This window comes from Dendropsophus ebraccatus, unplaced genomic scaffold (assembly GCF_027789765.1).
Source record: "Dendropsophus ebraccatus isolate aDenEbr1 unplaced genomic scaffold, aDenEbr1.pat pat_scaffold_1051_ctg1, whole genome shotgun sequence".
Taxonomy (NCBI): Eukaryota; Metazoa; Chordata; class Amphibia; order Anura; family Hylidae; genus Dendropsophus; species Dendropsophus ebraccatus.
In genome coordinates this window covers 1-27787 of record NW_027208468.1, presented here as the reverse complement: position 1 = coordinate 27787, position 27787 = coordinate 1, and the positions used below count along the sequence as shown (strand labels likewise).

At 48.7% G+C, this 27787-nt stretch overlaps 1 long non-coding RNA gene across 1 annotated transcript; it reads left to right on the top strand.

Annotated features, from left to right (window-relative positions):
* The first annotated feature begins 1016 nt into the window (after window positions 1-1016).
* Window positions 1017-27548, top strand: LOC138774724 (uncharacterized). Its single transcript, XR_011360368.1, has 3 exons — window positions 1017-1222; window positions 25817-25951; window positions 27492-27548. It is a non-coding gene; the product is annotated as an uncharacterized lncRNA (long non-coding RNA).
* Window positions 27549-27787: the final 239 nt, after the last annotated feature.

Here is a 27787-nt window from a genome sequence, read left to right as displayed (position 1 = left end):
CACTTTACCTGATCCCGGCTTCGGCTTGCTCCGGGGGTTCCGGTGTCTTCAGCAAGCCGGAGTGGGGACCAGGTAAAGTATAAGCTCCAGCCAGCCGCCCCCGCAGTCCCGATCAGCCGCCCGCCCGCAGCTCCGATTAGCCGGCCGCACTGATCGCTTCCGTCCCCCGCAGCCCCGATTGCCCAGCAATCGGTGCTACAGGGGGGGGGGGGGGGCGTTCGGAGCGGCCGGCTGATCGGGCTGCGGGGGGCATCAGAGCGGCCGGCTGATGGGGCTGCGGGGGGGCATCGGGGCGGCCGGCTGATCGGGCCTGCGGGGGGGGGGGGGGGGGCATTGGGGCAGCCGGCTGATCAGGGCTGTGCGGGGCCATTTGGGCGACCTGGGGCTGCAGGCGATGTACGGCTGCCCATAGGATATAGCAGCGTCTGCTGCCGACGCTCCTATTCAGCGGAGCTACAGCAGCAGATCGCTGCTATATCAGTCGCTTGTTTTTCAACATGTTGAAAAACAAGCGACTGCAACGATCAGCCGACATGAACGATGTCGGCTGATCGTTGCACTCTATTCCACGGGACGATTATCGTCCGTAGTGGCCGATATCGGACGAATACGAACGATAATCATTCCGTGGAATAGGGCCTTTATAAAGCGATCAACGATTTCTCGTTCGGTCGTTAATCGTTAACTGCATTTCAACCGAATGATTATCGTTTAGATTCGAACGATTTAACGATAATCTGAACGATAATCGTCCGGTGGAATAGGGCCCTTTGACTTAAAAAATCTGTCAGATAAATCTCTCTGTGGTAAACACACCATTAAGGTATTGGCAGATAATATCGGTGCCTGTGATGCACATGCATGCTGCAGAGACAACCCCTGTGCGAACCTGAGCAGGTGTGGTTTATGACCAGCCGCTCTCAGCTGGGGAAGACGGGCACTGGTTATCGCTCTCTATGTGGTCAGTCAGGTGGTTACAGGCGCCGCCTGGTGTTCACCGGCGGAATGACTCGCTAAGCAGGGTCGTGCACAAAAGTCCGTCGTGTATGGCGCCAGCAACAGCTATGAGGCGGCCCCCACCCTGTAGCGTCAGCAGCCGCTCGAAACCTACTCTCGCTTTAAGAGATCTCGCGGTATCAAGCCACCCAAAATGGCGCCGATTTAACACAGCTGTGAGGAGCGTATACCCTGATAAAAGCAAGCATCGCCAGCACAAGCAATGGTAAGTGCCGGGTTCTGGGCGGCTATGCCTGCAAGGTGGAGCGGGTGCTTGTGTGCGCCCTGCTCAATCATTAGCAGTGTCCATTGTGAATACCCGTTGTAATGAAATGTGCTGTTCCTCCTCAGGGTAGCAGTGTCCATTGAGAATACCCAGTGTAATAGTGTGTGCTGCACCTCCTCAGGGAAACAGGAACCATAGAGAATTCCCAGTGTAATGGAGTGTGCTGCACCTCTTCAAGGGAACAGGAACCATAGAGAATACCCAGTGTAATGGAGAGTGCTGCACCTCCTCAGGGGAACAGGAACCATAGAGAATACCCAGTGTAATGGAGTGTGCTGCACCTCCTCAGGGAAACAGGAACCATAGAGAATACCCAGTGTAATGGTGCGTGCTGCACCTCCTCAGGGGAACAGGAACCATAGAGAATACCCAGTGTAATGGTGCGTGCTGCACCTCCTCAGGGGATCAGTGTCCATAGAGAATACCCAGTGTAATGGAGTGTGCTGCACCTCCTCAGGGGAACAGGAACCATAGAGAATACCCAGTGTAATGGTGCGTGCTGCACCTCCTCAGGGGAACAGGAACCATAGAGAATACCCAGTGTAATGGTGCGTGCTGCACCTCCTCAGGGGATCAGTGTCCATAGAGAATTCCCAGTGTAATGGAGTGTGCTGCACCTCCTCAGGGGAACAGGAACCATAGAGAATACCCAGTGTAATGGTGCGTGCTGCACCTCCTCAGGGGATCAGTGTCCATATGAGAATACCCAGTGTAATGGTGCGTGCTGCACCTCCTCAGGGGATCAGTGTCCATAGAGAATACCCAGTGTAATGGAGTGTGCTGCACCTCCTCAGGGGAACAGGAACCATAGAGAATACCCAGTGTAATGGTGCGTGCTGCACCTCCTCAGGGGATCAGTGTCCATAGAGAATACCCAGTGTAATGGTGCGTGCTGCACCTCCTCAGGGGATCAGTGTCCATAGAGAATACCCAGTGTAATGGAGTGTGCTGCACCTCCTCAGGGGAACAGGAACCATAGAGAATACCCAGTGTAATGGTGCGTGCTGCACCTCCTCAGGGGATCAGTGTCCATAGAGAATTCCCAGTGTAATGGAGTGTGCTGCACCTCCTCAGGGGAACAGGAACCATAGAGAATACCCAGTGTAATGGTGCGTGCTGCACCTCTTCAGGGGAGCAGTGTCCATAGAGAATACCCAGTGTAATGGAGTGTGCTGCACCTCCTCAGGGGAACAGGAACCATAGAGAATACCCAGTGTAATTGAGTGTGCTACATCTCCTCAGGAGAGCGGGAACCACAGAGAATGCCGTTGTAATGGAGTGTGCATCCTCACTGCCCCCCTTTGGTGTCTGGCATCATCTTCTCTTGATGAAATGGTCTCACCAGGGACAGCCTGCTCAGCCAGTCACTGGACATGATGCTGTCCTGTCTCAGTCAGTGACTGGCTGAGCAGGTTGTCCCTCGCGAGACTAGCACATCTCAGAAGTAGCGGGTAAGCGCATAGAGGCTGCAGGAGGACATGGTGGTGGGGGGGTTTGCATAGAGGCTGCAGGAGAATACTGGGGAACTCAGAGATGCCACAGGAACCCACCGGAGAGGTCGTGGGATGACCCCAGCAGACATATGGGCGGGGCTAAAAAAATGTAATTCACGATTTGATAAAAATCAACATTTTGGTATAGTATGGGCTATTTGATTTTTTTTATTTTATTTAACTAGTAACTATCATTCCCTGTTGGCTGCAGAATGTGGGGTTAAAATCCTACTGTTAGCATGTCTGTTCAGGCGTGCACCAAGGATGGAATTCATTGAAAGTATTTTGAGTGTAAACAGTCAACAGCGCTGCCGGATGAATTCCGTCCTCGGCACATGCCTCAACAGACATGCTGGCAATAGGATTTTAACAGCGTATCCTGCCACTAGCAAGAAAGTTACATTTTAAGGCTGGGTTCACACTACGTATATTTCAGTCAGTATTGTGGTCCTCATATTGCAACCAAAACCAGGAGTGGATTGAAAACACAGAAAGGCTCTGTTCACACAATGTTGAAATTGAGTGGATGGCCGCCATTTAATGGCAAATATTTGCTGTTATTTTAAAACAACGGCTGTTATATTAAAATAATGGCAGTTATTTACTGTTATATGACGGCCATCCACTCAATTTCAACATTGTGTGAACAGAGCCTTTCTGTGTTTTCAATCCACTCCTGGTTTTGGTTGCAATATGAGGACCACAATACTAACTGAAATATACGTAGTGTGAACCCAGCCTCAATTTATCTGAGACCAAAAAAACTAAATTCTGTTTTGTTTTTTTTTAGTCACTGTGCAGGATGAATCACTTTATATTTTAATCAGGGCTGTGGAGTCGTAAAAAGTGTACCAAATCCAGCTTTAAAAAAAAAAATCTTAAAAAAATTTAGAATTGAGTTTTGATATGGACTTTGTAAGTTTTGCTCATCAATATGAGCAACATTCTAATAGGACACTGGGCCTATTAGATAAGGGTGGTCGGGGAAAAGTTGTTGGTCACTATTTGGCAGTTTGTTTCTGAGCTGGAAGAGTCCATTGTGTGTGGGGAGATCTGTGCTGTTATCTTCCTGGATGCTGGATGATTGTATATGAGCAGCAGTGTAATATGAAGATATCCTGTGTAATATAGAGGAGGAGCAGACATAAGTAGTGCAGCAGTAACTTCTGTCCTCAGTGTGGTGTTTTCTCTCTGGGAAAAGATTTTGTTTTTCTTCAGTGTTCTATGGCTGTGTGTGTGTGTGTGTGTGTGTGTGTATGCTATGGCTGCAGCAGGCTGTATATGTGCGTGTATGTTATGGCTGCAGCAGGTTGTGTGTGTGTGTGATTACTATGGCTGCAGCAGGCTGTGTGTGCCATGGCTGCAGCAGGTTGTGTGTGTGTGTGTGTGTGTGTGTGAGTGAGAGAGGCAGAAATTAAAAGGGTATTCTGGGCAAAATCCAGGGGGGACAGGGGGTGGTTGATTCATAATAAAGATGTCCTATTTATCCATCCCTGTGACCCCTCTATATCACTATGTGTGACCCCTCTATATCACACGTATCTGGCATTGTTAGCAGTGTATCTTTTTGTGTATGATGAATATTAGTTAGAAACATAGAAGATTGTCAGCAGGAAAAGACCACCTGCTCCATCTAGTCTAGTTGTGAGTTGTTCAGGACATGGAGGCTGGAGACTGGCTGCATCCACTGCACACAAAGGAGAAGCTGCTTTATATCTTTCCTTATTCACTCAGAAGTCGCCCCAGGATCATGTAGGACATAAGCAAGAAGCTGCTGAGCCAGTGTGATAAATAACTCCCCTGGTATATGACTGGCCATTTATGAAGGAGCAGGAGTTGGTCCTGATAAAATTCAGAAGTCGGAGTTTGAGTTGGAGCTGCGGCTTACCAACTCCATAGCCCTGATTTTAATAGATCAGACAATTCCGCACTTCAGCAGCCTTTTCTCTCCCATTCACTTTCCATGAAGACCCTGAGGAGGAAGAAGACCCGGATCACCCCCCGGCTCTTTTTGCGTTTTAGTTTTTTCCTCCTTGTGCTTAAAAGGCCATAGCACTTGCATTTTTCCACCTAGAAACCCACATGAGCCCTTAGTTTTTGTGTCACTAATTGTACTTTGCAATGACAGGCTGAATTTTTGCATAAAGTACACTGCGAAACCAGAAAAAAATTCAAAGTGTGGTGAAATTGAAAAAAAAAAAAAGCATTTTGTTTATTTGGGGGAAATGTGTTTTTACGCCATTCGCCCTGGGGTAAAACTGACTTGTTATGTATGTTCCTCAAGTCGTTACGATTAAAACGATATGTAACATGTATAACTTATATTGTATCTGATGGCCTGTAAAAAATTTAAACCATTGTCAACAAATATACGTCACTTAAAATCACTCCATTCCCAGGCTTATAGCGCTTTTATCCTTTGGTCTATGGGGCTGTGTGAGGTGTCATTTTTTGCGCCATGATGTGTTCTTTCTATCGGTACCTTGATTGCGCATATATGACTTTTTGATCGCTTTTTATAACAATTTTTCTGGATTTGATGCGACCAAAAATGCGCAATTTTGCACTTTGGGATTTTTTTGCGCTGACGCCGTTTACCGTGCGAGATCAGGAGTGTGATTAATTAATAGTTTGGGCGATTACGCACGCGGCGATAGCAAACATGTTTGTTTATTTATTTATTTACTTTTATTTATAACCTGGGAAAAGGGGGGTGATTCAGACTTTTATTAGGGGAGAGGGCTTTTTACTATTAACAACACTTTTTTTTTTACTTTAACACTTATACTAGAAGCCCCCTGGGGGACTTCTAGTATAAGTGATCTGATCTCTCATAGAGATTTTTGCAGCAAAGATATGCTGCAGAGATCCATGAGATAGGCACTCGTTTACTTCCGGCTGCTGCAGCCGGAAGTAAACGAGTGCCGAGCCGGGGACGGCGCCATCTTGGAGCGGTCCCCGGCCGGCTTCAGTTACGGAGATCGCTCCTCCGGGATAACATCCCGGGGGAGCGATCTCCGCCACTAGACACCAGGGAACGGCTGAATCCGGTAATCGGATGCAGCTGTCATGTTTGACAGCTGCATCTGATTACTGTATTAGCGGGCACGGTCCCGGGCTACAAGCGGCACCCGGGACCGCTGCGGTTCAGAGTGGAGTCGCCGCGCGGCCCCACTCTGAACGTCCTTACCGGCATCAGGGCGTAAATTTACGCCCGATGTCGTTAAGGGGTTAAATTGGCATGGCCTAAAGCAGTGCTTCTCAAATCCAGTCCTCAGGCCTCACCAACAGGTCATGTTTTGAGGATATCCCATACAAAGAATTCCTGTGATAATACCTGATGCACTGAGTATAATTATATCACCTGTGAAATACTAAGGAAATCCTCAAAACATGACCTGTTGGTGAGGCCTGAGGACTGGAGTTGAGAAGCACTGGCCTAGAGTACCCATGCCCTGTGCCTGCATCGCCTCTCTGTCCGTCCTCCCTACCCCCTTCACTATTAGGAATGCCCCAGGCAGGATTTCTCCTCATCACCACTTGTCTGAACACTGCACATAAGCTTTAATAATCCAACACATGTGCAGTGTTCAGACAAGTGATGATTGGGAGAAGTTGTGCCCAGGGGCATTCCTAATGGTGAAAAGGGACGGTGAGTCAGTGCAGGCCTAGAGCAGACACTCTAGGCCACGCCAGTTTGGCACAGGGCTGCAAGTGTAAAAGTTGCTTTATAGAACAATAACTGCATCACCTGCCCAATGGGCCCAAGGACAGATCTTGGATTAAAAGGAGCTATCCGACAGTACAAGCAGTTGGGGGGGGGGATTCTCCCTCCAGAATTCCCATAGATGCTGCGGCTCGCGGCGCTTATGGGGTTAACTGCCCAGGGGGAAGCGCGGCTCCCCTCCTGGCAGTAGCAGCGGGAGGAGGCTGTGTGAGATAGCTTCCTCCCACTGCCCGATCGCTGCTAGGGACAGCATGACGTTCCAGGAACCTCATGTTGCAGGAACTACATGCTTTACATGACATTCCTGGAAGGTCATTTTGGGCAAGGGGTTAAGCAATGACATCATTGAAGGTCCTTAATCCCTTAAGGACCGGGCAATTTAGATTTTTGCGTTTTCGTTTTTTCCTCCTTGTGCATAAAAGGCCATAGCAGTTGCATTTTTTTCACCTAGAAACCCTCATGAGCCCTTATTTTTTGCGCCACTAATTGTACTTTGCAATGACAGGCTGAATTTTTGCATAAAGTACACTGCAAAAGCAGGAAAAAATTCAATGTGTGGTGAAATTAAAAAAAAACAACACATTTTGTGTTTTTAGTGGATATGTGTTTGTACGCCGTTCGCCCTGGGGTAAAACTGACTTGTTATATATATTCCACAAGTCGTTACGATTAAAACGATATGTAACATGTATAACATATTGTATCTGATGGCCTGTAAAAAATTAAAACCCCTTAACGACATCGGGCGTACCCATACGCCCCCGCAGGGTGGGCTTTAACGCAAACGGGCGTATAGGTACGCCCGATGTTTCCCCGATCGCTGTGTGTTCACACACAGCGGTCGGGGAAGATGGCCTGCTATAAATCATAGCAGGCCATCTTAGCTTCACGGCACGGGGGGTGGTTAACACCCCCCGTGCTTACGATCGCCGCTATAGGCTGATCAATTCAGACCCGATGACCCGGAAAAAAATGGGGGTCGGTGCTGTCCGCGGACGGCACCGACCGCCATTACTGTAAAAAGTAATGGCGATCAGAGTCCCACAAATAATAAATACCTGCCCTGGACCCCTCAGCTAGGTAGCTGAGGGGTCCAGAGCAGGTATTTGTACATTACTCACCTGTCCCGGGCTCCTGATCGGCGTCTTCCGGGTTCGCGGCGTCCTCGTCTTCGTTCGGGTCTTAGGCTTCCTCCGTGACGTCACGTTCGGCTTCTCTCGGCTATTTTTGGCTCCAGCGTCGGCTTTTTCCGTATTTTGCGCTCTGCTGCCCTCTAGCGGCTGATATGTGTAATACACTTATCAGCAGCTACAGGGATGTTCAGAATGTAGAAAAAGGTTTTTTTTTTCAATTTTTTTTTTTTTCTATTTTCCGCACCCTATCGCCGCTGAGTGTTGATCAGCATCGCACGAAAGTGCGCTGCTAATCAGCAACTCCTCCTTTTTGGCGTAGGGTGTTTTTTTTCTATATTCTACTGCCACGGTCTGCTGATAAGTGCCGCGCATAAGTGCGGCATTTATCAGCAACTCCTTTGTTGGCGTAGGTTTTTTTTTTATACTTACTGTAAAAAAAACACTACATTACACCACACTACATTGAATAAAGTTTGACACTACACCACTACATATCCCATATACCAATCCCCGTATAAAGATGGCCCCCAGGGTGTTTTCGGCGTCAGAGGGATACGTTATTATTGCCTCCGACACTGAAACAGCCAGTGAGGATGAATGGGGGGGATCCTTCTTTCCTCCATTCATCCTCATCATCCTCATCATCCAGTGACATGTCTGGGGGGTAGCGTAGCGTACGCTGCCCCCCAGACACGTCTTTTCCGCCAGTACCGTCCCAATAAGAGATGACGGTATGGCGTGAAATTCTACAAACTCTGTGAGAGTACCTCAGGGTACACTTACAGATTTAGGGTACGTGCACACTGCGGAATGGCAAAGGATAACTCTTTGTGCATTCCGCAGCTGGCACCCGCCGGCGGACTGATGCGGGCGCATGTCTCCACCCGTGTCATAGACTCCATGTTATGCATGGGCGGATTCCATCGTCCGTCCAAAGAATGAACACGTTGGACGGAGAGCAGAATCCGCCCGTGCATAGAATGGAGTCTATGACACGTGTGGAGACGTGCGCCTGCATCAGTCCGCCGGTGGGTGCCAACTGCGGAATGCACGAAGGGTTATCTGTCGCGATTCCGCAGTGTGCACGTACCCTTACAGTGTATGTAGGAAGGGACACCCGAATCCTGCCCCAGATGCCCCCTCCCCCCCCCATCCTCGGAACAAGTGGGAAGATCGTCCGGAAACTGATCTTCCCACTGCTGGATAAAGGTCACCACCTGTACGGGGATAACTTTTATACCAGCACCCCCTCTTCCGGTCCCTCGCTGCCTGAGCTACTGTAGCTTGCGGCACGATCCGAACATATCAGAAGCAGTAATAGCGCCCTAATATTTAGCAGCCATAGAGCGGACCCAGCGCTTCTAGATATGAAGGACCCCGTATCGCACCAGGACAACATTTTCCAGGTGACGTCCCCCACACTGGAGAACAGGAGACCCCAGAAGAAGTGCAGAGTGTGGAGTAACAGGGGGATCAGGAAGGACACCATTTTCCAGTGTGACACCTGTCCGGATCACCCCGGCCTCTGCATACTGGATCGCTCCAAGGCGCACCACACGTCACTGGGGTTCTACATTATCTAAATTCTGTCCCTTATTCCTATTTCAGGGGTCACGTTGATCCGGGGATTATTCTGATCGCCATTATGGAGTCGGGAAGGAATTTTTCCCAGTGATGAGGCTACTGTCGTCTGCCTCACGAGGGGTTTTTGCCTTCCTCTGGATCAACACAGGTTGAGTTTGATGGACATCTGTCATTTCCAACCTTATAAACTAATAATTGGCCTAATACCCCCAAATAAATTAGAATTGTCCCTTTTCCCCAGCTAAGTAGGTATGGCCGCCATTCCCATTAGAGGATGCCATGATGCAATTACAAAGCCTTTGTGCGGCCAGGACAGTAGAAACCCCCCACAAGTGACCCCATTCTGGAAACTACACCCGATAAGGAATCTAACAAGGGGGGCAGCGGGGATATGGCCCCCAAGTGACGGCCACATTTGGGACGTGAAAATGAAAAACATTTTATTTTTTATTTTCTCGGCACATGTTCTACGTAAGTGCCCGTCACCAGTGGGGTCCATATCCTCACTGCACCCCTTGTTAGATTCCTTATGGGGTGTAGTTTCCAGTTTCCACTTGTGGGGGGTTTCTACTGTCCTGGCAGCACAGGAGCTTTGTAATTGCGACATGGCCTCTATCCTCCATTCCAGCCTCTAAATGGTGCTCTGTCCCTTTGGTGGCTTGCCCTGTGCCCATATGGCACATTATGCCCACATGTGGGGTATTTTCGTACTCAGGGGAAACTACCCTACACGTTTTGTGTTCATTTTCTTTTTTAACCCCTTGTGGAAATGGAAAAAAATCAAGGCTAGACCAACATTTAGTGTAATTTTTGTAAAATTTTTACTCTAAATCATTAATCTTGTCATGATTTTTTCATTTTCACAAGGGGTTAAAAGATAAAAAAAAAACATTTAATGTGTAGCGCAATTTCCCCTGAGTACGGAAATACCCCACATGTGTACATAAAGCGCCATTCGGGTGCAGGGTAAGCCTCCAAAGGGAAGGATTTGGATGGAATGGATTTCGAGGAGCCATGTTGCATTCAAAAGGCCCCTGTGTTGCCAAGACAGTTGAAACCCCCCACAAGTGACCCCATTATGGAAACTGCACCCCTCAGGGAATGTAACAAGGGGTGTAGTGAGCATATGGACCCCACTGGTGACGGGCACAAATGTGGAACAATGTGGCGTGAAAATGAAATATTACATATTTTACACTATAATGTTGGTTTAGCCTTGAATTTATCATTTTCACAAGGGGTTAAAAGAGGGAAAAAAAACAAAATGTGTAGAGCAATTTCCCCCGAGTCCGTAAATACCCCACATGTGGACATAAAGCGCCATGTGGGCGCAGGGCAAGCCTCCGAAGGGAAGGAGCGCCATTTGGATTTTGGAGGTTGGATTTGGCTAGAATGGATGATGAACGCCATGTCGCATTTACAGAGCCCTCGTGCTGCCAAAACACTGGAAACCCCCCACAAGTGACCCCATTCTGGAAACTGCACCCCTCAAGGAATCTAACAAGGGGTGCAGTGAGGATATGGATCCCTTGATGACTGGCACATTTGTGCCATGAAAGTGAAAAAATGAAATTTTTTACTTTTACGTCACATTGTTCCACATTTGTGCCCGTCACCAGTGGGGTCCATATGCTCACTGCCCCCCTTGTTAGATTCCTTGAGGGGTGTAGTTTCCAGAATGGGGTCACTTGTGGGGGGTTTCCAGTGTCTTGGCAGCACGAGGGCTCTGTAAATGCGACATGGCGCTTGAAATCCTTTTCAGTGAAATTCAGCTTCCAAAAGCCAATTGGCGCTCCTTCCCTTTGGAGGCTCGTCCTGCGCCCCCTTGGCACTTTATCACCACATGTGGGGTATTTCCGTACTCGGGAGAAACTGCGCTACACATTTTGTGTCTTTTTTTGCCTCTTATCCCTTTAAGAAAATGAAAAATTGAAGGCTAGAACAACGTTTTAGTGTAAAAAATAAATTTTTCTTTTTCACGCCATATTGTTCGGAAAATCTGTGAAGCACCTATGGGGTCCAGATGCTCACCGCACCCCTTGTTACATTCCTTGAGGGGTGTAGTTTTCTAAATGGTGTCCCTTTAGGGGTGTTTTTTAGGTTTTGGCACCCCAGAGCCTCTGCTAACCTGAAGTGGTACAGTCAAAAATGACCAAATATAACGGAGGCGTTAAAAATCACTAGGCGCTCCCTTATATCTGAGGCTTGTGGTTGCGTCAAATAGCGCAAGAGGGTCACATATGGGGTATTTCTATAAACTGCAGAAACGGGACAATAATTATTGGGGTGCATTTCTCTGGTAATAGGTTTATAATTATGAAAAATATTGGATTACAATAAAATCTCTGCACAGAAAATTAAAATTTTCAAATTCCTTACACACTTAGCTTTTATTTCTGTGACTCCCCTAAAGGGTTAAAACACTTTCTGGATATGCTTTTGCAGAGTTTGGGGGGTGCAGTTTCTGAAATGGGGTGCTTTGTGGGGCTTTCTAACATACAGGCCCCTCAAATACACTTTAAAACCTGAACAGGTCCCTAAAAATATCTGATTTTGAAATTTTACTGAAAATTTGGAAATTTGCTGCTAATGTTTTAAGCTCCCTATTGTCTAAAAAAAATGATCGTTTAATAAATGCCGCCAACATAAAGTAGACATGTTGCTAATGCTATTTAATATATAATTTATGTGGTATAACCACTTTCTGTATACGCAAAAAAGTTTCAAAGTTGGAAAAATGCATTTTTTCAAATTTTTTCACATTATTTGGTTTTTTTTCATAAAGATTTGTTATGAGTATCGACTCCAATTTACCAGAAATGTAAAGTACAATATGTCACGAGAAAACAATCTCAGAATCAGCCGGATAGGTAAAAGCATCCCGAAGTTATTAATGACTAAAGTGACACAGATCATATTCATAAAATTTGTCTCTGTCATTAAGGCCATTTCAGGCTCTGTCCTTAAGGGGTTAAAATCGCTCTATTTCCAGGCTTATAGCACTTATATCCTTTGGTCTATGGGGCTGTATGAGGTGTCATTTTTTGCGCCATGATGTTCTTTTTTATCGGTACCTTGATTACGCATTTACGACTTTTTGATCGCTTTTTATTAACATTTTTCTGGATTTGATGCGACCAAAAATGCGCAATTTTGCACTTTGGGATTTTTTGGCGCTTACGCAGTTTACTGTACGAGATCAGGAATGTGATTAATTAATAGTTCGGGCGATTACGCACACGGCAATACCAAACATGTTTATTTATTTACTTTTATTAATAACCTGGGAAAAGGGTGGTGATTCAGACTTTTATTAGGGGAGGGGGCTTTTTATTAATAGCAACACTTTTTTTTAAACTTTTACACTTATACTAAAAGCCCCCCTGGGGGACTTCTAGTATAAGTGCTTTGATCTCTCATGGAGATCTCTGCAGCATAGATATGCTGCAGAGATCCATGAGATAGGCACTCGTTTACTTCCGGCTGCTGCAGCCGGAAGTAAACGAGTGCCGAGCCGGGGACGGTGCCATCTTGGAGCAGTCCCCGGCCGGCTTCAGTAACGGAGATCGCTCCTCCGGGACAACGTCTCCCCACTAGACACCAGGGATGACGCTGCAAACGGTAATCGGATGCAGCTGTCAACTTTGACAGCTGCATCCGATTACTGTATTAGCGGGCACGGCGATCGGACCGTGTCCGCTAATACCTGTGGTCCCGGGCTACAAGCGGCACCCGGGACCGCCGCGGTTCAGAGCGTAGCCGCCGCGTGGCCCCGCTCTGAACGTCCTTAACGACCGCAGGGCATAAACATACGTCCGTGGTCGTTAAGGGGTTAAACTCCAGGAAGTACGGACTCTGATCTCCCAGGTCCTTAAAGGGGTTATCCAGCAAAAATATTTTTCTTTCTAATCAACTGGTGTCAGAAAGTACCTTTACCTTTTGTAATTTACTTCTATTAAAAAAAATCTCATCTTCCCATACTTATTAGCTCCTATATGTCATGCAGTAAATGTTGTTTTATTTTCAGTCTGACACAGTGCTCTCTGCTGACACCTCTGGCTGAGACAGGAGCTCCCCAGAGCAGGTGAGGTTTTCTATGGGGATTCATAGAAAACCAAGACAGAGTTCCTATCTCGGCCAGAGATGTCAGCAGGGAGCACTGTGTCAGACTGAAAATAAAACCTCTCCTGCATGACATACAGCAGCTGATAAGTATGGGAAGACTTGAGATTTTTTAATAGAAGTAAATTACAAAACTATATAACTTTCTGACACCAGTTGATTTTAAAGAAAAAGATTTTCGCTGGATAACCCCTTTAACCCCTTAAGGACCGGGCCTGAAATGGCCTTAAGGACTGGAGCAAATTTTATGAATATGACCTGTGTCACTTTATTCATTAATAACTTCGGGATGCTTATACCTATCCGGCTGATTCTGAGATTGTTTTCTCGTAACATATTGTACTTCACATTTCTGGTAAATTGGAGTCGATACTTTTCCAACTTTGAAACTTTTCTGCTTATACAGAAAATGGTTATGCCACATAAACTATATATTAAATAGCATAAGCAACATGTCTACTTTATGTTGGCGGCATTTATTAAACTTTCTTTAATTTTTTTTAGACAATAGAAAGATTAAAACATTAGCAGCAAATTTCCAAATTTTCTGTAAAATTTCAAAATCAGATATTTTTAGGGACCTGTTCAGGTTTAAAGTGTATTTGAGAGGACTGTATGTTATAAAGCCCCACAAAGCACCCCATTTCAGAATTTGCACCCCCCAAACTCTGCAAAAGCACACCCAGAAAGTTTTTTAACCATTTAGGGGAGTCACAGAAATAAAAGCTAAGTGTGTAAGAAATTTGAAAATTTAAATTTTCTGTGCAGAGATTTTCTTGTAATCCAATATCTTTCATAATTGTAAAGCTATTACCAGAGAAATGCACCCTAATATTGATTGCCCCATTTCTGCAGTTTATAGAAATACCCCATATGTGGCCCTAATGCGCTATTTGACGCAACCACAAGCCTCAGATACAAAGGAGCGTCTAGTGAATTTCAACGCCTCCATTATATTTGGTCATTTCTGACTGTACCACTTCAGGTTGGCAGAGGCTCTGGGGTGCCAAAACCTAAAAAACACCTCTAAAGGGACACCATTTTAAAAACTAAACCCTTCGAGGAATGTTATAAGGGGTGCAGTGAGCATTTGGACCCCACAGGTGCTTCACAGATTTTCAGAACAATGTGTCGTGAAAAAATAAAAAAAAATTTTTTTTATACTGAAATGTTGTTCTAGCCTTCAATTTTTCATTTCCACAAAGCGATAAAAGGAAAAAAAAAACACAAAACATGTAGCGCAGTTTCTCCCGAGTACGGAAATACCCCACATGTGGACATAAAGCGCCAAGCGGGCGCAGGTCGAGCCTCCAAAGGGAAGGAGCGCCAATTGGCCTTTGGAAGCTGAATTTCACTGGAATGGATTTCAAGGGCCATGTCGCATTTACAGAGCCCTCGTCCTGCCCAGACACTGGAAACCCCCCACAAGTGACCCCATATCTGGAAACTACACCCCTCAAGGAATCTAACAAGGGGTGCAGTGAGCATATGGACCCCACTGGTGACGGGCACAAATGTGGAACAATGTGACGTGAAAGTGAGAAATTTCATTTTTTCACTTTCAAGGCACAAATATGCCCATCATCAAGGGGTCCATATCCTCACTGCACCCCTTGTTAGATTCCTTGAGGGGTGTAGTTTCCAGAATGGGGTCACTTGTGGGGGGTTTTCATTGTCTTGGCAGCACAAGGGCTCTGTAAATGCGACATGGCCTTCATCATCCATTCTGGCCAAATCCAGTCTCCAAAATCTAAATGGCGCTCCTTCCCTTCGGAGGCTTGCCCTGCACCCACATGGCGCTTTATGTCCACATGTGGGGTACTTACGGACTCAGGGGAAGTTGCTCTACACATTTTGTGCGGTTTTTTTTCTCTTTTAACCCCTTGTGAAAATGAAAAATTCAAGGCTAAACCAACATTATAGTGTAAAAAATGTAATATTTCATTTTCACGCCACATTGTTCCACATTTGTGCCCGTCACCAGTGGGGTCCATATGCTCACTACACCCCTTGTTACATTCCCTTAGGGGTTTAGTTTCCATAATGGGGCCACTTGTGGGGGCTTTTACTGCCTTGGCAGCACAGGGAGTTTTGAAAAGCAACATGGCCCCTCGAAATCCATTCTACCCAAATCCAGCCCCAAAAAGCTAAATGGCGCTCCTTCCCTTCAGAAGCCCGTCTTGCGGCAGCATAGCGCCTTAAGTCCACATGTGGGGTATTTCCGTACTCGGGGGAAATTTCTCTACATGTTTTGTTGTGTTTCTTCTCTTTTAACCCCTTGTGCAAATGAGAAACGTCAAAACTAGATCAATGATGTTGTGTAAAAATTACATTTTTTACACTTAAACATTGGCCTAGCCGTGAATTTTTCATTTTCACAAGGGTTTAAAAGAGAAAAAAAACACAAAACGTGTAGAGCAGTTTGTCCCAAGTACGAAAATACCCCACATGTGCACACATAAAGCGCCATGCGGCCGCAAGACGGGCCTCCGAAGGGAAGGAGCGCCATTTGGCTTTTGGAGGCTGGATTTGGCTGGAATGGATTTCAAGGGCCATGTTGAATTTACAAAGACCCTATGCTGCCAGGACAGTAGTAAACCCCCACAAGTGACCCCATTCTGGAAACTACACCCCTCACGGAATCCAATAAGGGGTGCAGTGAGCATATGGACCCCACTGGTGACAGGCACAAATGTGGAACAATGTGACGTGAAAGTGAAAAATTTCGTTTTTTCATTTTCACAGCACAAATGTGCCCGTCATCGAGGAGTCCATATCCTCACTACACGTCTTATTAGATTCCTTGAGGGGTGTAGTTTCCAGAATGGGGTCACTTCTGGGGGGTTTTCAATGTCTTGGCAACACAGGGCCTTTGTAAATGCGACATGGCATTCACCATCCATTCTAGCCAAATGGTGCTCCTTCCCTTCGGAGGCTTACCCTGCACCCGCATGGCACTTTATGTCCACATGTGGGGTATTTCCGTACTCAGGGGAAATTGTTCTACACATTTCGTGTTTTTTTTATCTTTTAACCCCTTGTGAAAATGAAAAAATAAAGACTAGATCAATGATTTAGTGTAAAATTTACATTTTTTTTTTTACACTAAATGTTGGTCTAGCCCTGATTTTTTTTCATTTCCACAAGGGGTTAAAAGAGAAAATAAACACAAAACGTGTAGGCTAATTTCCCCTGAGTACGAAAATACCCCACATGTGGATATAATGTGCCATGTGGGCACAGGGAAAGCCACCAAAGGGAAAGAGCGCCATTTAGAGGCTGGAATGGAGGACGAAAGCCATGTCGGATTCGCAGAGTGCCTGTGCTGCCAAAACATTGGAAACCCCCCACAAGTGACCCCATTCTGGAAACTACACCCCTCAAGGAATATAACAAGGGGTGCAGTGAGCATATGGATCCCACTGGTGACAGGCACAAATGTGGAACAATGTGCTGTGAAAATAAAAAATGTAATTTTTTACACTAAAATGTTGGTGTAACTTTGAATTTTTCATGTTCACAAGGGGTTAAAAGAAAAATAAACGCCTAATCACGTAGCGCAATTTCCCCCGATTACAAGAGTACCCCACATGGGGACACAAAGTGCAAAGTCACCGCACGGAAAGCCTCCAAAGGGAAAGAGCGTAATTTGGATTTTGGAAGCTAGATTTGGCCAGAATGGAGGACGAAGGGCTCTCAGAGCCCCCGTGCTGCCAAAACAGAGGAAACTCCCCACAAGTGACCCCACCAAACTCAGGAATCTGTGGTTCGTACGGGGTGGGGTCACTTGGGGGGGCTTGTGGGGCTTCCTGGGGCCTAGTCCTGGGGCAGCGCCTTGGGGGCTTGTCATCACTAAATGGTGACGACGATGAGGAAGGAAGAGGGAATGAGGGATCTTCTTCTTCTTCCTCACTGGTTGTCTCAGTATCGGAGGCAATCCAGGCGAATGCCTCTTCAGCCGAGAACAACCTGTGGGCCATTTTTTTGTTATTTTTTCTTTAGGATGCCTTCACACACACCGGATACGCACACTGCGGATCCAGCGTCAGTGCATCCCTATGATTGACATGCCACTGCGTATATGTAAGTTAACGACCGCTGGCCAGAGCATACTTTATCTCCTCCCCGCTCCGGCTTGCTTCGGGGCTCCCGGCGTCTGCTCATACCGCGCAGCCAATCAGTGAGCTGCCCCGCCGCAGCTACTGATTGGCTGAGCGTGACGTCCTGCTGAAAACCCCCGAAGCAAACCAGAGTGGGGAGGAGGTGATGTATGCTCCGGCCGGCAGGGGGTTAACTTACGTACACGCAGTGGGGAGGGTGGCAGGGGAGGGGAGAGGGGCGGCAGGACGAAGGGGAGAGCAGAGAGGGTAGGAGGAGGGGAGAGGGGCGGCAGGACGGAGGGGAGAGCAGAGAGGGTAAGAGGAGAGGGGCGGCAGGACAGAGAGGGTAAGAGGAGAGGGGCGGCAGGACAGAGGTGAGAGGAGAGGGGCGGCAGGACAGAGGGGAGAGGGTGAGAGGAGAGGGGCGGCAGGACAGAGGGGAGAGGGTGAGAGGAGAGGGGCGGCAGGGGAGAGGGTGAGAGGAGAGGGGCGGCAGGACAGAGGGGAGAGGGTGAGAGGAGAGGGGCGGCAGGACAGAGGGGAGAGGGTGAGAGGAGAGGAGAGGGGCGGCAGGACAGAGGGGAGAGGGTGAGAGGAGAGGGGCGGCAGGACAGAGGGGAGAGGGAGAGAGGAGAGGGTGGCAGGAGAGAGGGGAGAGGGTAAGAGGATAGGGTGGCAGGACAGAGGGGAGAGGGTGAGAGGAGACCGTGGCATGACAGAGGGTGGAAGGAAAGGGGAGAGTGGCAGGAGAGGGGTGGAGGACGCAGGGGAGGGTGGCAGCAGGACGAAGGGGAGGGTGGCAGCAGGACGCAGGGGAGGGTGGCGGCCGGACGCAGGGGAGGGTGGCGGCCGGACGCAGGGGAGGGTGGCGGCCGGACGCAGGGGAGGGTGGCAGCAGGACACGGGGGGGGGGGGGGGGGCTGGCAGGACACGGGGGGGGGGGGGGGGAGCTGGCAGAACACGGGGGGAGCTGGCAGAACACGGGGGGGGAGCTGGCAGAACAGAGGACACAGGGGAGGGCTGGCAGGACACGGGGGGGGCTGCAGGACGGATGGGAGCCTGAAAAAACGGAAGGGGGGCTGGCAGCACGGAGGGGGGGGCTTCAGGATGGAGGGGGGCTGTCAGCACGGAGGGGGGGGCTTCAGGATGGAGGGGGGCTGTCAGCACGGAGGGGGGGGCTGCAGGATGGAGGGGGGCTGTCAGCACGGAGGGGGGGGCTGCAGGATGGAGGGGGCTGTCAGCACGGAGGGGGGGGCTGCAGGATGGAGGGGGCTGTCAGCACGGAGGGGGGGCTGCAGGATAGAGGGGGGCTGTCAGCACGGAGGGGGGGGCTGCAGGATGGAGGGGGCTGTCAGCACGGAGGGGGGGGGGGCTGCAGGATGGAGGGGGGGGGCTGTCAGCACGGAGGGGGGGGCTGCAGGATGGAGGGGGGGGGGCTGTCAGCACGGAGAGAGGGGGCTGCAGGATGGAGGGGGGCTGTCAGCACGGAGGGGGGGCTGCAGGATTGAGGGGGGCTGTCATCACGGAGGAAGGGGGGCTTCAGGATGGAGGGGGGCTGTCAGCACGGAGGGGGGGGCTGCAGGATGGAGGGGGGGGGCTGCAGGATGGAGGGGGGCTATCAGCACGGAGGGGGGGGGCTGCAGGATGGAGGGGGGGGGCTGTCAGCACGGAGAGAGGGGGCTGCAGGATGGAGGGGGGCTGTCAGCACGGAGGGGGGGCTGCAGGATTGAGGGGGGCTGTCATCACGGAGGAAGGGGGGCTTCAGGATGGAGGGGGGCTGAAAAAAACGGAAGGGGGGCTGGCCGGACTGAGGGGCGGCTGGCCGGGCGCATGGTTGGCAGTGGAAACATGGGGGGGAGGAGGAGGAGAAAACACCGGGGAGTCACGGGGGGGGGGGGGGGCGGATGGAGGAAGAGGAGGACGACGGGAGGGGAAGGACGCAGGAGGAGGGAGGCGATGCAGCAGGGTGGGAAGCACAGGGAGATCATCTGTTCTGATCTCCCTGTTAGCGGAGGCGGCGGCGGCAGCTCGAGGGGAGGAGGCGCCCGGCACCCTCCAGGACCGCAACGGGCGCCGGGTGCACGCTGCTCCCATTATCTCCTTCTCTGCTGCTGATTATCAGCAAGCAGAGAAGGTGATGATGGTGGTAGTAGTGTGGATCGCCCGTGATTGGCCGGCTGGTGGCAATCACGGGCGATCGGGGGGCCGGATCAACAGGCAGGTGATGCCCGGTCACAGCTGTGATTGGTGCTGTCTCTGACAGCACCAATCACAGTTCTTTGCCGGGGTCCGGTCCCAGAAATCCAGCAAATTGCTGTGATTGGCCGATGCGAAGTCATCGGCCAATCACAGCGATCATAGTCACGGGGGGCAGGGAAAATGCCCCCTATGTGACACAGGAACATGGCTGCTGATAGAATCAGCAGCCATCTTCACCGGAGCGCGGCGCCCGTTTAAAGGGCCGGCGTACCGATACGTCATGGGTCCTTAAGTGACAGGGATCCATGACGTACCGGTACGTCATGGGTCCTTAACAGGTTAAACCAGGGCAGAGTAAAAGGAGGAGGCAGAGCAACTGCTGGAGACTCTCTACTTCATAGTAATGTATCACCAGGGAGTGTCTATCTATTAGGGCTGGGCGATAATGGCGTAAATTAATATAGCGGTTTATCGCACATGTAGCCGCGGTAACAATAATTCAACGATAATTATGACACACCCCTTTTTGCAAAACACACCCACTTGCCATGCCAAATTGGCGATATTTTAATTTTAAAAAAAGTAAAAAGGAACTCACTGAGCAGCAACCCGTGGTTAGTCTATTATTATTATTATTATTTGTCATTATTTGGGGGTCTCAGCAGAGACCTGGACGTGTATATACAGGTATAAAGCCACTACAGGCTGTGTATACACAGGGGGTCACATAGGGATAGGTGTGTATGACTATATGGGGGGGGTGGATAGGGGTGTATTACTATACATGGGAGTAGGGCTGGGCGATATGGCCAAAAAATAAAATCTCGATTTTTAAAAAATTTTGGACGATTCTCGATTTAAATCTCGATTTTTTTGTTTTTGCTAAATAAATAGGACATTTTTCTCCCTGCAGCATCAGATACGATTTTATTGACGTTTGAGACAACTATATTGTTTCCCAGTGTAACAGTGCTCCTCCTGTGCCCCCATGTAGTAGACAAACACATTGTGTGCCCCATATAAGTAGTTTTCCCAAATATGTGCCCTATGTACTCTGTGCCCCCATATAGTATAGGCGATCTTCTTTGTGCCTTCATCTAGGTAGGGAGTAGTAGTGAGGGTATAGTGGATAAGGGGTGTAATAGTACAGGTAAAGATGAGGAGTGTGGTAGTAGTACAGGTATAGATGATGGGTGTAGTAGTACTACTGAGGGGGTATGGGGTGGACTGGGGGTCACTGAGTGGGTATGGGGCAGGCTGGGGGTCACTCAGGGGTATGGGGCAGCTGAGGGGACACTGAGGGGTATGGGGCAGCTGAGGGGACACTGAGGGGGTATGGGGCAGCTGAGGGGACACTGAGGGGGTATGGGGCAGCTGAGGGGGACTAGGCAGGCGTGGTAAAGTGTCAGGACTGCGCGGTGAGGTGCAGGGCCGGCAGTCAGGAGAGATGTGGTATCGGCGGCTCCAGCCTCTTCACAGAGCCGCGGCTGACCTCTCCCGCCCCTTACACGTTAGTGCCGCGCTGAGCTGCGTCCCGCTCTCTTACTGTCACACGTGCAGGTCCTGTTCTGTGGAGGAGGCGGCAGGGATCGCAGCAGAAGGAGAGAACGTCGCTGCGGGTCCTGGAGCTGTACAGCGGGCAGCGACGTTCTCTCCTTCTGCTGCGATCCCTGCCGCCTCCTCCACAGAACAGGACCTGCACGTGTGACAGGAAGAGAGCGGGACGCAGCTCAGCGCGGCACTAACGTGTAAGGGGCGGGAGAGGTCAGCCGCGGCTCTGTGAAGAGGCTGGAGCCGCCGATACCACATCTCTCCTGACCGCCGGCCCTGCACCTCACCGCGCCGTCCTGCAACTCTCTCCGGACCCGACACTTTACTGCGCCGCCCGCAATGATTTTTTGTGAAAATCGAATTTACGATTTTCACAAAAAATCAAATCGATTCTAACTGTCTGGGCGATTAATCGAATTAATTCGATTAATCGCCCAGCCCTACATGGGAGTGCATAGGGATTGAAGTGTATGACTATACAGGGGGCACATAGGGGTAGGGGGCGGATAGGGGTGTATGACTATACGGGGGGCATTACTATAAAGGGGGCACATAGTGATAGGGGCGGTCAGGGATGTATCACTGTACGGGGGGGACAGGGGTGTATCACTGTACAGGGGGGGGGGCGGACAGGGGTCTATGACTGTACGGTGGGGGGGGCGGACAGGGTGTATGACTATACAGGGGGGGCAGACAGGGGTGTTTGACTATACGGGGGGCCGGACAGGGGTGTATGACTATACAGGGGAGGTGGACAGGGGTGTATGACTATACAGGGGGGCAGACAGGGGCGTATGGCTATACAGGGAGCTGCATACCGGGACCTGTAGTCCCCTCAGTAAGAATACAGGATGGTAACATAGGAGGAATGGATGGCTCCAGCCATTCATTCCTCCTATGTTACCATCCTGTATTCTTACTGAGGGGACTACAGAACAGCCGCAACCAAGTGCTGCTATGACATGGCCGCCTCCCTGCACACACAGGACAACATGTGCAGCGCCGGCCAGGTGTGTGTGTGTGTGTGTGTGGGGGGGGGGGGATGCTCGGTCGGGACTGGTGCCGGTCCCTCCTCCGAGCAACCCCCCCACACCCGGCCTGCAAGCCCTGCTTATGTTGTCCTGTGTGTGCAGGGAGGCGGCCATGTCATAGCAGCACTTGGCAGCGGCTGTTCTGTAGTCCCCTCAGTGTGCAGGGACGCCAGTCTGGACTGGGGGAGGGGGGGCGCATTCTCACCTGGGCCCTGCTGTTGCTCCACCTCCTGCTCTGATACCGGCGACAGGACGGCAAGCAAGGACATAAAAATACATAGAAATACAAAAATACCGCAAATACCGTCCTGGCTAAGTTGAAGTCGGTTAACCGACGCCAGTGACGGTATCGGTATTTTTGCGGTATACCGCCCAGCCCTACTATCTATGCATGTCTGTCTGTCTCATAAAATTTCTGTATAGTAAAAGCAATCTACTTTTTCCTCCTGTTCTGAATTACAAGTCCCAGCATGGCAAGACCTTCTTGACCTGCTGGGACTTGTAGTTATGCTTAGGCCATGTTCATGCAGGAAAAAAATGACTAAGTCCCCAAACAGCTCTTTGAATCCTCAGTTTCTGTTGAGTTCATATGCACTATTTTCGGCTTATTTTCGATATGATATTTTGGAGACATTGCAACTAGGGATGAGTGAACCGGCCGAAGTTCGGGTTCGTATGTACCTGAACTATCGGCTTCTTATTCCCTCTGTCTGGCCGCTCCGTGGAGAGGGTGGGTACAACCTTGAGGACCGCCTGGAAAACTGGGATACAGCTATAGCCATAGGCTGTGTCCCAGTTTTCTAGGCGGTCCTCAGGCTGTATCCACCCTCTTCACGGAGCGGGCAGACAGCGCGAATCAGAAGCCGATAGTTCCGGTTCATACGAACCTGAACCTCGGCCGGTTCGCTCATTCCTAATTGCAACCAGTTACAAGAGAGTTATGGACTCAACACACAATGGTTGTTCCAGAACCAATTACTATTGTATCTTATTGTATGTTGTACTTTGAGTTGTATGCAATCTTGTGGACAGTAGTTGTCACTTAAAGGAGAACTCCAGAGGAAAAAAAATACAGTGTAAGGTGGGGGAACATAATAAAGAATGTTTACATACCAGACTCCCGTCAGCAATAAAAAAAAAAAAACACACTGATGCGAACAGAGCCTTAGGGTATGTTCACACTGAGTAAATTAGGCAGAATTCCGCAGCCGAACTTTCCGTCACGGGATCACCGCCTGTCTCAGTGTGCCACAGCCTGTCTATGGGAGAGCGCTCGCTCCTTTGCTGCTGCTCAGAGAGGTGACACCTCACTTCTTTAAGTGGAGAATAGCAGCAGTGGAGGCGTTCGCACTGGGACGGGCGGGATTCTGCGGCGGAGAGTTCCACTGCGGATTTCCGCATAATTTACTCAGTGTGAACATACCCTTAGGCTGCATTCCCACGTTCCGTGATCCTGACAGATCACGGACGTGGAATGCATGTACCGGAGCGCCCGGACAGCATCTGTAATTAGATGCTGGGAGCGGGGGAGACTGTATTCATAAGCGCTGCGCTGTAGTAACAGCACCGCACGGCTGATTCATTACAGCGCAGCGCTTATGAATACAGTCTCCCCCGCTCCCAGCATCTAATTACAGATGCTGTCCGGGCGCGGGGGGACTCCGGTACATGCATGTCAGGATCACGGAACGTGGGAATGCAGCCTTAAGGTGCACAGTGGTAACGACTATGTATCTGTTTGACTTGACAATGCATGCAGAAGGTTAGAATGGTCATGCAGAAGCCTTACATTAAAGGGGTAGTGCGGCGCTAAAAAAATATTCACAGAATAACACACATTACAAAGTTATACAAATTTGTAATGTATGTTATGTCTGTGAATGGCCCCTATCCCGTGTCCCACCACCCCCGCCCGTGTACCCAGAAGTGTTGGTGCATTATACATTACCTGATCCGTGTCGAGGGCCGTCCGCCATTTTGTGCCAAACGTCATCTTCGGACGGACGGCCGTGCTCCCCCCTCCCCCACCCGGTCAGTTAACCCCATAAATGCCGATCGGGCAGCAGGAGGAGGCTGCGGCATATTGCCTCCTCTTTCTGCCACTGCTGGTGTCCTCCCCAGCTCCCCCCCGCATCGCATCGCGGGGGGGGAGATCCGTCCCACTAGACACCAGGGATGTTGTGCATGAAGCACTTTAATGCAGCTGTCAGGTTTGACAGCTGCATTGAAGTGCTTAATTAGCCGGCGCGGAAACGGGACCCGCGCCGGCTAATAGAGGCACTGCCCGGCTGCACGTGTCCAGCCGGGATCAGCGCCGCTCTAAACACCCCCCGCGGCACCATGACGTACCAGGTACGTCATGGGTCGCTAAGGGGTTAAATAAACAAATAAAAAAAGGCCCCAAAATTCACCATGTCTCTGTCATGTGTGAGGCCTGTGGTTTAGTCAGGGGACGCACTGCAGCCACATTTGGGGGATTTCTAGAAAACACTGGAATAAGGGAATCAATAGTGAGTGGTATTTCTCATTTAGTATTTGCTGTATTAGAGGAAAAAATGGATTATAATGGAATATCTGCCAAAAAATTAAAATTTTAAATTTTCCCTCGAACTTGCTACGAAACACCTAAAGGGTTATTAAACTTTTGAAATGTTACTTTGAATACTTTGAGGGGTGCAGTTTTTACAGTGGAGGGATTCATGGGTGGTAACTAACAAACAGGCCCCACAAATCCACTTCAGAACTGAACTGGTCCCCCAAAAATTAGAATTTGAAATTTTCCTGAAAATTTGAAAAATCGCTGCAAAATGTCAAAGCCCTTTAACATCTTAAAAGTAAAAGAACGTTCACCAAATAAATGTCACCATAAAGTAGACATGTTGTAGATGCTGCAGTAATAATTAGTTCATGTGGCATGACTATCTTTCTTAGGAAAAGAGAATTTTTAATATAAAGAAACATAATTTTTCTAATTTTTGCGCAAATGTTGTCCTTTTTAAAAAAAAAAAAAAATACTGAGTGTATCAACCAAAGTATACCACAAACATAAAGAGAATATGTCACAAAAAAACTATCTCAGAATAACCGCACTAGTTAAAAGCATTGCAAAGTTATTACTACATAGAGACAGGTCAGAATTGAAAAATAGGCCCTGGTCATTAAGGCCAAAACAGGCTGTGGAGGCAAGCGGTTAAAGGGCCTTTTACAAGGGCTGATTGTTGTGCAATAAAACATTTGAATTAAAACATATTGTGTAAACAGGTCAATGATCAAACGACAAATGAAAATTTGTTCATATATATATATAATAGAGCATCTTTGATCTGAACTCATTTTGTTGAGATGTTCATGGTGTGAACCATTTAAGATGCAATTGCAGATTGGGGAAGGTCCATTGTGTCTCTTCTGTATAGAACTGAAAATAATGACCTCTAACTGCTGCTTTATTTACAACAAATAAGAGATCCTTTCTGTCTTATTTTTATTGTTTTGCAGTGAGTAACAATTGTTTTATTTTATAACAATAATAAAATGCTACCTACATAATAATAATATTCTATATAGCACCTACTATACATATATATGTTCTTTTAGGAAAAACAAGAGGAACAACCAACAGAGGCACAGACTGCAGATACCGTGCTGTCTACACCCCAGTCTGTAAGAGGGGTCAAAGTGAAACCAAGAGACCAAGAGAAGGGGGCAGAAAGAAGAACCTCTTGCCCTCACGTATGTATAGCATAGTCAAGCACTGTTTTATGTGCAACATATTGGTTAATTGGTAGGTGGAGGTAACAGAAACACTGTGAACAGAAAAACATTTAGATCCGTAGGATAGGAGATAATAAACTGACACTGGGGGTCCAACTGCCCGGACCTCTCCCTCTTTAAAGCAAATGTACCATTTCAATCCACAAATTAATCCTTTTATAGGACCTTAAAGTGACACTGTCACCCCCTATTTGCATTTTGACTGCTCTCCATAGGTGTAAAGGGTAAATGTTACAGCTTTCATTACTTATTTTATATTATACCTCATGGTGCTTGTTCTGGTAAAAATACGTTTTTATCACCTGTGGATTGGTATATGTGGGCGGGCCCTCAAACCTTTTGTGCCCCTAGCGCCACTTAGCCCCGCCCATCTGTGACATCATCACCGCATATGCCCCACCCCCTTAGCAGCCATTGGAAGGGCCAGCCTAAAGCTCTAGGCCCCACCCCCCTAGATTGTCCCACACCAATAGCCGCTGAGAGGGCGGAGCCTATGCGACAATGTCACGGATAGGACGGGGCTAAGTGGTGCTAGGGGCGGGGCGATGTGGCACAGAGGCTATGAGGCCCCGCCCACATACACCAATCCACAGGTGATAAAAACGACTTTTTACCAGAACAAGCACCATGAGGTGTGATATAAAATAAGTAATGAAAACTGTAACATTTACCCTTTAAACCTGTGGAGAGCAGTCATAATGCAAATAGGGGGTGACAGTGTCACTTTAAGGGTGCCTTTGCTGATTCTGCCGATGTTGTGCTTTTTTAATCTACTGCCTTTTTCTGCGATCTGCGCCATTTTCTTAATATGCAAGAAGGTGCACATCTCATGGGATGGGATATTGGGGGCACTGGGCTATTCTCCAATGCACTGAGCGACCTCATTTGCATATTTAGAAAACCGCGCAGTTTTGCAAATTTGTGGAAGAATCAAGTGGCAGTTTGGGAAAAAAGGACAACATTAGCAGAATCAGCACATCGGCGCCCATAAGGTCGTATAAAAGGCTTAATATGTGGATTGAATTGGTACATTTGGAGATGGGAGAGATAGCATGCTGCTCGCAAAACCGAGGTAGATTGCTCGTCTGTTATGTTTGAGCGGTTGGAAAACAGGAACACCTCTTTCTTGAATACTCATTGTCAGAGAAGTGTACTGTATGGAGCCCCTTCCTTAGGATCGCTGCACATGAACCCATCGGTTAGGTGTCTGTAATGTGGTGTGTACAAAAATAAATCCCAGCAGACCCTCCCTGTCCTTCCTTCCAGTAGCCACAACAGGACATCTTTCCTTGCCCCAGTGGTTCACACCAGGGCCACTTCTACATGAAAAGAGAGTGATTCAGGGTCGTGACGGCCATAAGTTAGAAAAGGAAGTAAAACCTCTTTGTGAATAAGAATTTTCCAGTTGCCTTGGCGACTGGTTTTTTTCTGGCAATGTGTTTTTGAATAACATGGAAAATCTCTGTAAATATGTTGTATTTTGTATTATCTTGTGCAGGAAGGGGTCACAGATGTTCAACATATGGCTGTAATCGCACATTCCTTAACATGCAGATCTTATCCGTCATGTGTCTGTCCACTATAAACCTACACAGTCTATGCAAGGTAAGATGTGTGACGTTTCCCCTTTCTCAGCTTATGGCCCTATTCCACGGGTCGTTCGCCGCTCGCTGCCGCCGCTATTCAACGCGGCTGCAGCGAGCGGGTGAGTGCGGGAGGGGCAGCGGGGAGCTGCGGGGGGGCTGCTCGGAGGATCGCTGATCGTCCGGGCAGCCCATAGGATATAGCAGCGTC